This window comes from Stegostoma tigrinum, unplaced genomic scaffold, assembly GCF_030684315.1.
Source record: "Stegostoma tigrinum isolate sSteTig4 unplaced genomic scaffold, sSteTig4.hap1 scaffold_79, whole genome shotgun sequence".
NCBI lineage: Eukaryota > Metazoa > Chordata > Chondrichthyes > Orectolobiformes > Stegostomatidae > Stegostoma > Stegostoma tigrinum.
In genome coordinates, this window is record NW_026728736.1 from 716,063 (window position 1) to 728,283 (window position 12,221).

General features: G+C 42.5%; 1 protein-coding gene across 5 annotated transcripts in view; it reads left to right on the forward strand.

Moving 5' to 3' along the window:
• LOC132209270 (utrophin-like) overlaps nucleotides 1-12,221 on the forward strand; it is a 559,562-nt gene that overhangs the window by 169,193 nt on the left and 378,148 nt on the right. For 3 of the 5 annotated variants that reach the window (XR_009445352.1, XR_009445351.1, XR_009445350.1), the window contains exons 2-4: nucleotides 652-813; nucleotides 5,929-5,988; nucleotides 7,500-7,664. The exons of the other annotated variants lie outside the window; for them this stretch is intronic. The gene's annotated coding sequence lies outside the window, so the exon portion shown is untranslated. The remainder of the gene's footprint in view (nucleotides 1-651; nucleotides 814-5,928; nucleotides 5,989-7,499; nucleotides 7,665-12,221) is intronic. 5 annotated transcript variants of the gene reach the window in all.

The window sequence follows — 12,221 nt, forward strand, 5'->3', positions numbered from 1 at the left end:
AGCATACCATGAGGGACCTTATTGAAAACCTTCGTAAAATCCATGTATATGTTATCAACTGTTCGATCCGAATTGATCACCCTTGTCACCTCCGTGAAAACTTCAACTGACTTGGTAAGACATAACCTGCCTTGCATAATACCATGCTGGCTGTCCCTTATTAGCCCATACTTTTGAGACATGAGACACTCACCAGTCTGTAGTTTCCTGGAAAGTCCATGTTTTCCTGCTTGAACAGAGGAATGACTTTATCCACTCACCAGTCTCCGCAACCCCTCCAGTGCCTGGCAAGGATATCAGATCCTGTTGAAAGTGGTGTGTTGATGCATTTGTGTCATGATTGTGTTTTGTTTCAGCCCTAACATTGAAAGCAGTGTAAGAATGTCTTTGTGCAGCAGGCGAGGTGTGATGAGACTGAGCCTTCATACAATTGCAAGATGTTGAAAATTTGCCATTATTTATGAAAACAGTGATAAATTTCCATGATCAACATTTCTGTTACACTGCAATGATTATCCCGTGGCATGTAAAATCAGAAAGATACGATAAAATGAGACTGGGTCATATGCAGGGAGAATGTTTGCCTTTCATGTCTATAGAAGTAGTGAAATATTTCCGTGAATCTAAAAGTCACTTTTCCGTTCATTGAAGGACACAATCATCGCCTTGGAAGCTTCATCACGATACTACTTTGCATTTCTGAAGAGGGAAGAAGAAATCAACATGAAAATTCAATTCCATGGTTTTGGAAGTCCCATTGAGAACACGATTCATTTGCGCCGGCATAATGCTCTGACCGAGAAAGAATTGAAGGTGAGTTTGTAGTTTGGAAGATCGCAGCAATTTATGCATCAACTTCTTCATCGATAATGTTCCATTGCTTTCAAACTGCATTTTCCACTCTGCAAGATAATAACTGTGAGAACAAGCAACAGCATCGGTAGGTGGTCTATGGGGAATGCAATGTTACAAAACCCGATCCATTCAACAACATATTTCAGATATGTCAACAAATTAAATATTCCAGCACAGGATAAAACAAGGAAGATGAGAGTGAGGAGGCAATAGCTCTGATGACAAAAGAACAGAAATTTACCTTTATCCATTCGAGCAAAAAAGCAGGCACGCAAATAAATAATCATCTAACAATGCACATGTGCAACGGAGGCTACAGGGGGACTAAAAATGCCGAATTGTTGTCATGCGTATTGCTGAAAGGATGATTGAAACAGAATCTGTGGTAAATTTGAAGAAATACAGATGATGCATCTCAGCATGTTGGAGGAAGAACATTTATGGACTGAGGCAAATTGTATTGCCCTTTTCAGGAGTTATTGGGTTCATAATGAATTGAAACACTTCCTTCTGTGCTGAAAGCTTTAGTTTAGTTGCAGCTGGATGACAATTTCTGTTCCTGGTAGTATTTAGCAAACTGTTAAAAGTGAATGTCACTGCACAGAATTCCAAACATGACTCCAATCAGTAGAGAAAATATCCAAGGTGTGTGATGAGTTGTATCCTCTCATGTTGAACAGCGCAGCGACAGATACAATGGAGGCACTGATGATAATGTTCCAAGAATCCTTAGATTGTGGAAAATTCGCAGAGGATTGAAAGATGGTGAACATAACACCATTATTACAAAGATACTTGGACAAAATAGTAAGCAAGTATTGCCAATTTAGGTCAACCTGGGTAGATGTTCATGCCGGCAATGAAAGATGAAATAACAGGGTACTGAGTGTGCTATAACATCCTACAGAGTGAACACCCTTTCATAACGGGGAAATAATACTTGACAAACTTGCTACAGTGCTTTGAGAAGGAAACAAACATTACTGATGAAGGACCACCAGTTGATGTCGTACATTGAGATTTCAACAAAGCATTTGATAAGGTACAGCTCGTAAGGTGTCTCGAAGGAAAAGAGCCCGTGTGTTCAACGGTAGTATGTTCGGATGGACAGAGGACTGCATCGTTAATAGAAGTAGAGTTGTAGCAGCAAGATGGTAACTGACAAGTCATGTACAGCCACAGAGCGAATGCTGCGGAGGCCGTACACCTCATGTTGACTGGGTTGATTTCGGAAATGGCGGAGGGGATTGCTATGCTTAGGAAAGTTGGGCAGGCAGGGACTACGTTCATTGGCGTTTTTAAGATTGAAAACAATCTTATTTTTTCAACATTTAAGATTCTTAAGAGGCTTGATAGTGTATATCCGTAGAGATTACTCCCATTTGTGAAAGATTTTACGACCAGAGGCCACATTTTCAAATTGGTTGCCCATTAATTCAGGGAAGAATTACTTCTTTCAGGTTGCAGCAATTTATTGAACACTTTCGCCAAGAAGGTTTTAGAGGTAATGCCATTAATCATATGCTAGGCTGTAACGGCCAGGTTAATTTTTAAATCAAGAAACAATGATAATGAGAAAAGGGTCGAGGCCTGAAACGTCAGCTTTTGTGCTCCTGAGATGCTGCTTGGCCTGCTGTGTTCATCCAGCTTCACACTTTGTTATCTTGGATTCTCCAGCATCTGCAGTTCCCATTATCAGTGATAATGAGAAAAGGGTAGTCTTTACAGTGGAAGATACTTCAAGGATCCCCTTATTACTAAAGAACACAGGGAGGAATTAAACACATCACGACCACACCATCACTACCATGAGACAAGTAGTAGTAGACAATCTAATGGAGTGAAAGCAGATTGGACTCTTTGCCGTGATGGTTGACTTTCTAAGATTCTAAACAATGAGCTTCAGAGTCGGTGTCTGCTTTGACTGTAATTTCCCAAAAAGGTTTAGATTCCAGAGAAGCATCTGAGGGCTGGAAAACTGCTGATGTGACATCCCTGTTTAAAAAGGAGAGAGGCAAAAAGAAGATAACTACAACCGAACCAGCCTAACATCTATTGTTGGAAATATGTGGCAATCAACTATGAAGAAAATAGTAGCAGAATATTTGGAAAATCAGAATCTAATCAAACAGAATCACCATAGCCTGATGAAAGAGAAATTATGTCTGGCTAATTTGTTTGGGTTTTTGGAGGAAGTTTTGGGAGGAGAATTAATAGAGGAAAACCAGTAAATGTGTTGTGTTTGGACTTGGAGAAAGCATTGAGAATGTACTCAAAAGTAATAAGCTAAGAGCTGAGGTTTTGAAGGTAGTATATTGCTATGGATCAGTATATTTTGCACGTTCTGGAAGGAGAGATCACATCTCGAGTGAAATGCACCTAGTGAATATATATTTTGGGGAACTTGGTGGCAATCCGGTAAGTCAGTGCAGAGGGTAAGAGGTGCCATTTGCTTGCTTTTTTTGCCTGATAGTTTGTAAGCATTTTTTTTGAGACAGGGTGAATTGAAGCCAGAATCAGGGACCGAGAGGGTGAACCAGGTTCATTGGTTGGTGATCGCTACTGGTTTAAGAATCTATCATCGGTAGTTTTCAGATTGAAAGTAAATCGGAGAAATATTTCCAGGCTACAAACTAAAAGACCAGAATGTTTTCAAATCAAATTAAGAGCGAAGTAATTGAAATGGAGATGCCAGGCCAGATGATGATTTGTACCTACATGACGGGCGAGTGGTCAGGCCCCATACTCCAGCTTAGGGTTGATGAACTGGAATCTCAGTTTTTACCAATCAACAAATCATGTGGGGGACAGTTACTGGGGAATGCTGTGCTTCAGGAGGCAGTCACACACCTTAGATTAACTAGCTGAAACTTGGTCAGTGGCCAATGACAAAGAACAGGGCAGGTGGAAGGTTTCAGGATGTAGTGCAGAAGGAACCTTGGCCTTTGATCTTATCTAACAGGTTTGAGATTCTTTCTTCCTGTGTGGATGAGAGTGCAGGGTATAGGGAAGATGAGTAAACTGACTGTAGCACTGTGGTACAGGGGGACATTGAAGAGGGAATAAAAAGTGAAATGTAGTTATAATCAGAGGTAGTATAGTTAGGGGAATGAACACTGTTCGTTGTGACCAGGATCGAGAGTCTCGAAAGTAGTGTTGCCTGCCTGGTGCCCAGGTTCAGGAGATTCCATCTCGGCTACAAAGGAACTTGAAGTGGGAGGAGTAGAAATCCAGCTATCGTGGTCCACACAGGTACCATTGATATGGAAGAAAGAGGAAAGAGGTTCTCCTGAGGGATTATGAGCACCGAGGTGCTGAGGTGAGAAAGCAGAACCAGAATGGTAATAATCTCTGGATTATTATCTGAGCAATTTGGCACGGTGTGAACATAATTATAGATGTACATTGTTCAAATGGTGGCATGGCAGAAATGTGTTTGAATTCATGGGACATTGGCATCGGTATGGGGAAGGAGGGAGTCGTTCTGGTGTTATAGGCTCGACGAGAATCATATTGGGACAAGTATCCTCGCAAAATACAGAGCGAGGTCTGGGGCTAGGGCGTTAAAATAAAAAGTGTGGAGCGGGTGAGCTCAGTTGCATGGAAAATTGTGGAAAAAGTTAGAAGCTGGTAAGTGCTCAGCAAAGTTTCCAGAGCAAGTAATAGGACAAAAAGTTTGGAAATGGTCAGGAGTCTCACTTCAGCTGCAGCAGATAAGAAGGGTGGCTGTAAATGCCAGACTGAAGATCTTGTATTGAATTGCAGGGAGTGCATGAAACAAAGTGAATGAGTTTGTGGTGCAGATTGAAATGGACAGATACATCACTCTGGGTATCACAGAGAGGTGGTTGTTAGGGGATAAGTGTTGGGAACGAAATAGCCAATGATTCATGTCCGATAGAAAGAACAGGCAAATGAACAGAGATAACAAAGTGTGGAGCTGGATGAGCACAGCAGGCCAAGCAGCATCTCAGGAGCGTAAAAGCTGACGTTTTGTGCCGAGACCCTTCTACTTCTGTGTGTTCATCCTGCTGTGTTCATCCAGATCTACACTTTGTTATCTTGGATTCTGAAGCATCTGCAGTTCCCATTATCTCCGATACAAATGGACAGAGATGCCAGGGTTGGCTTGTCAGTAAGAAATGAAGGAACCAAATGAAGGAACGCGCTGAAGGAACCAAAGCTCTTGTGCTTGTTTATTAATGACTTGGAGGAAAGCGGTGCATGTGCTGTGGCTAAATTTGTAGATGACTGAAAAAATATTTAGAAAGACAAGGCATGGCCCAGAAACAGAGATTTACCAGGATGTTACTTGAATCGGAATGTATTAGCTATAAGGAGGGTTTGGTGGAAATGCTGTGTCATGATACATGTAATGAGATCAACCATGATCTCACCGAATGATGGAGGAATATTCAATGGGCCAAATGACTTTTTTTGTGAGTCTTCTTGTTTGACAATGCATTCATGAAGGTGTTTTTTTTTTTCTCTCTTGGATAAGATGTGGAAATGAAATGTATACGAGATGATGGGAACTGCAGATGCTGGAGAATCCAAGACAACAAAATGTGAGGCTGGATGAACACAGCAGGCCAAGCAGCATCTCAGGAGCACAAAAGTGCTAAGTGCTCCTGAGATGCTGCTTGGCCTGCTGTGTTCATCCAGCCTCACATTTTGTTGTCATGAAATGTATACACTTCCTTTTCATCTGGGAATAAATAATTGTTCTGAACGATTTCCATTGACTAATAGCAATCTGACAAGCTTCGCAATGTAAAGAGATTTTTAGCTTCTTTTTAATTGTAAAGGTATTCTTTGGAATTAATTTGGCATAAATTATTTGCATCTCAGGAAGTATGTTCATCACTGCATCTCAAAAAGTGCTCTGTTGTATGACAGTAGCTTTTTCAAGATCACTTCAATGGTTGTGATTTTGAGTTGCCATAACACACATTAAATTACACTGTTGGCCAATCTGTCCATGATTATTTCATTATCTTATGCTTCAAACAGACAAGGAAATCTTGGTGATGCAATGAAGTGTTTGACTCTCAAATATAATTGCTGTTATAGTTTCCACTTGGAAGAAAGATTCACATCAAATTGACTGGTCAAGGAAATGGGACACTGACTGTGAGTACTTTGAATGTTCGACTTATTCCTAAAATGAAAGTTATGACCTTGATGATTTCTCTTTCATGCAGATATGAAGAGACTCTTTTAAAATATCCTCTTGGTTAGTGGTTCAGGCATAAAAGTGCAATATGTATATTTATGTATATACATGTACATGCGTAATCTGAAAAGATAATGAGGATAAATCACTTGTGACAAGGTGAGAATGAGTTATCCAGATAGTAAGAACTGCCAATGTTGGTGTCTGAGATAACACATTGTGGAGCTGGAGGAACACAGCAGGGCAGGCAGCATCAGAGGCTGAGGAAAGTTGAGGTTTTGGGTCAGGACCCTTCCTGAGAAATGGAGGGTGGAAGGGAGCTCAGAAACAAATAGTTTTGAGGGGGAGGAGGTGGTAGGGAAGGTAGGTGGGATGGTGATAAGTGAGTACTATCCAGATTGGAACAGATTTTCCCCAGCGGGTATTGAGTACGAATTCCAAATCACTCTCAAAATCTGAGTGACTGTTAACATTGATGTTTTTTGTCTGTGTGTTTCAGTAATTGCATGACAGTTGAATGGTTCGTTGAGAGTGAGGAACCTATGGACTCTCACACACCAAGATGGAATTTAGTTCGAAGAGTGACTTCAAAATAGTTGCTTGCTTTTAAAATCTTGACCGTTTTTGCTGTCCAGTTGAATGAATTTAGCTTCATACTGCTTCAATAGGAATTAGTGTTTTATAGGAACATATTTGTGAAACTTACAGTTCCGTAAGTTTTAGCATAAACTGGTCCAGCCTTTCGGTGCTTGCAAAAAGGCTCACCTCTCCATTAATACCGAAGGAAAATTGGAGTTTAAAAGTAAGTTCACCCGTTGTCAGGGAATGAAATGTTAATGTTGACTCGAAAATAATTTGAAAAAAAGTCATATATTTGTGTAACACTGAACTCAAATTAAAATTTGGATATGCTAGTTTTACAGATGGTTGGATATTGAATTCATTTTAAATGAGGGTGAAGATCACTTTAAATCCAGCATATTTGTGAAGAAAAGAAATAGCATATCAAATAAAATTAACTGCATGACTCTTCACAGCCCTATATGTAGAATTTCATTCTGAACTATGAGACAGTTGTGACCCCATACTACCTCAGTGCTCATGGCAAGAGCAAGACTCCTGTTTGACGTGCTGTGCACTGCATGGAATGGCGGCAACATCAGATTCATTGATGCTTGAGAATCAAAAGAATATGCCGATAAGATTTAAAATCAAAATCTCATTGAACACTTCAAGGAATGTATTACAGGAAGAGGGGGAAAGCATGTATGACTAATAGAAGGTGGTGGCGCAGATCACATAGACCTGTGTGCTAAAACTTATGACAAATTTCACATTGAATGGAACAGTTTAAACAGGCTGGAGGAAGCAGACATGCCAGCCCAAACTTTTTGAATTTGAGCATTCTGTTCATAAACATCAGCAAAATTGTTGGAAACATGTTTATTCTTTCTCTTTTATTGCACAGAACCATATGATTAGACTGTTTTGATGAGAAATTTAAAGATTACGTGTCCCATCCGTTTGACTCACAGTTTGGTACCATAGGTTGGTACGATCTTCGTTGGAGAAGGAAAAGGGATGTTCCAGATACAGAAAACCGTCAAACCATTTACAACAAAGTCCGTTTCTGGTTAGTATTAATTAATGCAGTTAACATTTTTAGCTCGACATGATTGCACAATGGAGTCAATAAGAAAATTCCATCTGATATTCCACATAAATTTTAAGTGGATATTAAAGCAGCTCATTTCTTTTTCACGCTGTATGCTGCTTTTAAGAATGGTTGTCTTATTGTCGAAATGTTTAGCTTTGACTCCATGGCTTCTTCCATTAGCTCACATTGAAACACATGTTTCTTCAGCCAAAAATGCACGTTTACCCGGTGTAGCTTGACTAACCTTCCCCTGTGGTCGTTCCCCTGAAATCCCCTGCGGTAGCTCCCCTGAAAAACAACTATACCATTTTGGATACTGTTCCGGGGACGACTTCGCAGGGGTATGCAGTAGGGAGCAGGTCTCTGGCACAGAGTCTGTCCCTCTTGCACAGAAGGGGAGCGGGGATAGGAAGAGAGTGATAGTCATTGGGGACTCAATAGTTAGAGGGACTGATAGAAGATTTGCCGGGAACGAAAGAGATTCACGATTGGTGTGTTGCCGACCAGGTGCCAGGGTCTGTGATGTCTCGGATCGTGTGTTTAGGGTCCTGAGGGGAGAGGCTGACCAGCCCCAATTCGTGATATACATAGGCACCAACGGCATAGGTAGAAAGAGGGATAGGGATGTCAGGCAGGATTTGAGGGAGCTAGGGTGGAAGCCGAGAGCTAGAACAAGCAGAGTGGTCATCTCTGGTTTGTCACCCGTACCACGTGATAGCGAGGCAAAGAACAGGGAGAGATTTCAGCTGAAGACGTGGCTGCAGGGATGGTGCAGGTGGGAGGGCTTCAGGTACATGGACAATTGGGGCTCGTTCTGGGGAAGGTGGGACCTGTACAAACAGGACGGTCTCCACTTGAATGAGAGGGGCACGAATATCCTGGGTGGGAAATTGGCTAGTGCCATTCGGTTGGATTTAAACTAGCTCAGAAGGGGGATGGGAAACTGAGGTGTAGTCCCAGTACACAGGAGGATGAGCGTAGGGAGGACATGGTCAGGACCTCACTGTCACAGGAGTGTGCTGGCAGACAGCAAGCTGGATTGAAGTGTGACGACTTTAATGCCGGGAGTATCCGGAATAATGTAGGTGAGGTTGCAGCTTGGATAGGTACCTGGGACTTTGATGTTGTGGCCATTTCGGAGGCATGGATAGAGGAGGGTCAGGAATGGATGTTGCAGGTTCTCGTGTTTAGATCTTTCATTAAGGTCTGGGAAGGTGGTAAAAGAGGGGGAGGTGTGGCTTTGTTGGTCAAGGACAGTATAACGGCGGCTGAAAGAACCTTTGAGGACTTGTCTACTGTGGTGGTATGGGCTGAGGTTGCCAAGGAAGGTTTGTCGACTGAGCCAGTGTGGGTGGACGTTCGGAACAGCAAGGCAGCAGTCACTTCACTGGGGGTTTTCTACGGACCCCAAATAGCGGTTGGGAGATAGAAGAACTCATTGGCCGGCAGATTGTTGAAAAGTGCAAACGTATCAGGGTTGTTGTTATGGGTGACTTCAACTTTCCCAATATAGATTGAAACCTCCTGAGTGCAGATGGTTTGGATGGAGCCGTTTTTGTCAGGTGTGTTCAGGAGGGTTTCCTGACTCAGTATGTGGACAGGCCGACGAGGCGGGAGGCCATTTTGGATTTGGTGCTCGGCGATGAGCCAGGACAGGTGTCAGATCTCGTGGTGGGAGAACACTTTGGCGACAGTGACCGCAAGAGCCTCACATTTACCATAGCCATGGAAAGTGAAAGGAGCAGTTACCAGGGGAAGATATTTCACTGGGGTCAAGGAAACTATGATGCTATCAGACAGGAGTTGGGAAGTACAGATTGGGAGCAATTGTTCCACAGAAAGGGCGCAGCAGACATGTGGAGGCTGTTCAAGGAGCAGTTGTTGCGAGTGAGGTATAAATTTGTTCCTCTGAGACAGATAAGAAGGGGTAAGATTAAGGAGCCTTGGATGACGGGTACAGAGGTGCTTCTTGTCAAAAAGAAAAGGCAGCGTACGTAAGGTGGAGGAAGTGAGGGTCTGGCACAGCTTTAGAGTATTACAGGCCTGCTGGGAAGGAGCTCAAAAGATATTGCCTGTACAATTGTTACCTGTTACAACCTTTGCGTCCACGCTTGCTCATTCAATGGTGTCAAGATGCCAGCAGTGCATGTACCTTCTCCATCCCCTAATGCCGTCAGCTCACACAAGACATAGTCCTTACTTAAAATCTTCTGATCAACCAACGTTCATTGTAATGGACATTTTAGTTGTCTGTCATGAAACGAAAACTGATTCTGACTGGCATGACCTGCAGTGCAAATGAATATAATCTGCGAAACGAGATTCCTTATGGGCTTGCAGCCGCTACAAATAATTGCTTTTCAAAGACGTTGCATACATACATTTTTTTCTCCTATTACCTTAGATTATTTTTTTGTTTATGCATGTTGTGTGGGTTTCCAGTCAGGCCCATAAACGCAGGTTGATGCAGTCACTGTTACAACACGGTATTGAAGGAGAATTTGTGATCTTTGGAGTTTCATTCCAGTGTCTGAAGGAGTGCACCATCAAGCCACTTCAGAGCACTACTGGCGACGAATTGTTGCAAGTTTTCAAGTGTTACCGATCGTCACATAAAATATGGCCTTTTTGTTGTTGCGCTATTCATCTTAACTGCACCATATCTAGTATTTCGGCTTGGAAACTATTTCAAGTTTTTTGATTTACTTATTCAAAATCATTTATGATTGTTGTCATGATATCTACAATATGTTATTTTGATTGGACATAGAGGATTGGATCTGTCTTAATGGAAATAATGTATGCGCTTATAAAACCCCTTCTGGGCAAGGTAGTTGCTCAGTGGTTAGAGCTGCTCATGCACTGGGGAGCCAATTGAGATTCCAGTCTTGGGTAACTATCTGTGTGGAATTGACACGTCCTCCCCGCGTCTGCGAGGGACTTCTGCCAGGTGCTGCAGTTTCCTCCCATTGTTCAAAGATGTGCAGGTCCTTATATGTGATTTGTGAAGCATTTCTTAAATGTTTCAATCCTGCCAGCATCCAGTGCCTTGGACAAAATAACTGGAGATGAATAAAAGATACTGTGCCTTTTGACACCATTTCCTGCTGGATTTTCATCACTCCTGCTTTATATCGGTGACAACTTCCATGACCTTTTTTGATGCTCTGTCTGAATTGACAGTCTAGTTCCAAATATTTGTTGTGCAGTATTTCAAGGTCTCTGTTACAGCATACCCATGAATGTCCACTTCAAAAGATACTTCCATATCATAGAATCCCTACGGTGTGGAAACAAGCCCCTTTTGACCCAAGAAGTCCACGGCCACGCTCCAAAGAGCATCTCACCCTGACTCATCCCCCGACCCTTTCCTCAGTAACCGTACGTTTCCCATGACTAACACACCTAATCTACACATCCCTAAACACAATGGGCAAGTTTGGCATGGCCCATACACCGAGCCTGCACATCTTTGGACTGTGGGAGGAAACCAGAGCACCCAGCAGGAACCCATGCAGGCATGGGCAGAATGTACAAACTCCGCACGGAAAATCGTCCAACGGTGGGATCGAACCTGGGTCCCTGGCGCTGTGAGTCAGCAGTGCTAACCACTGAGCCACCGTGCTGCCCTTGGAGTTAGACAGAGCTTGCTTGTTCCTGGGTGGCCTCAAACTGCCAACCTCCACTTAGTGGCAAAAGTGCTGACCAACTGCACTCATCTTCACTGGTTTTTGCTTTGTATCATTGAATTCAATTCTTCAAACTCTATGATAAATATTTAAATTTCCATTGATATGTGAGCGTTGTTTTTAGTACGTAGTATTGGTTTATTATGTTTCATTGGTACATAATGAATATTGTATGTATATGCAAATGAGCAAGTTGGTAACGATGCAGTCCGCAGACCTGGAGGATAATAACACTGTCCTTCAATCGCCCACGATGCCCTCTGCAAATTGGTAGAAAACAAAAATTTCTAAAAAATTCATCTCTCCTCCCGTCAGTCGATCAAAATTAATTCAGGATTTTGTACAGGCCAATAAGCGTAAGATTACACGAGCCTAAACAAAACTACTGGCTCATATTAGTTCAGGAAAGTGAAAGGGCAACAATAGAGGTAGTAGGAACTGCAGATGCTGGAGAATCTGAGATAAGAAGGTGTAAAGCTGGATGAACACAGCAGGCCAAGCAGTATCATCCGGCTCTACACCTTGTTGTCTCAGATTCTCCAGCGCCAATTTTCTGAAGTAGGGTCTCGTTCCGAAACATCAGCTTTCTTGCTTCTCTGATGCTGCTTGACCTGCTGTGTTCATCCAGCTCTCCACCTTGGGCAACAATAGAGTATGTTTTAAGTCACTAGATATGTTACGTGGGTTTGTCTTCCTTAGGGTGGACAATGGGATGCAGTGACTGAGGACAATGGGATGCAGTGACTGAGGGCAATGGGATGCAGTGACTGAAGGCAATGGGATGCAGTGACTGAGGACAATGGGATGCAGTGACTGACGACAATGGGATGCAGCGACTGAGGAC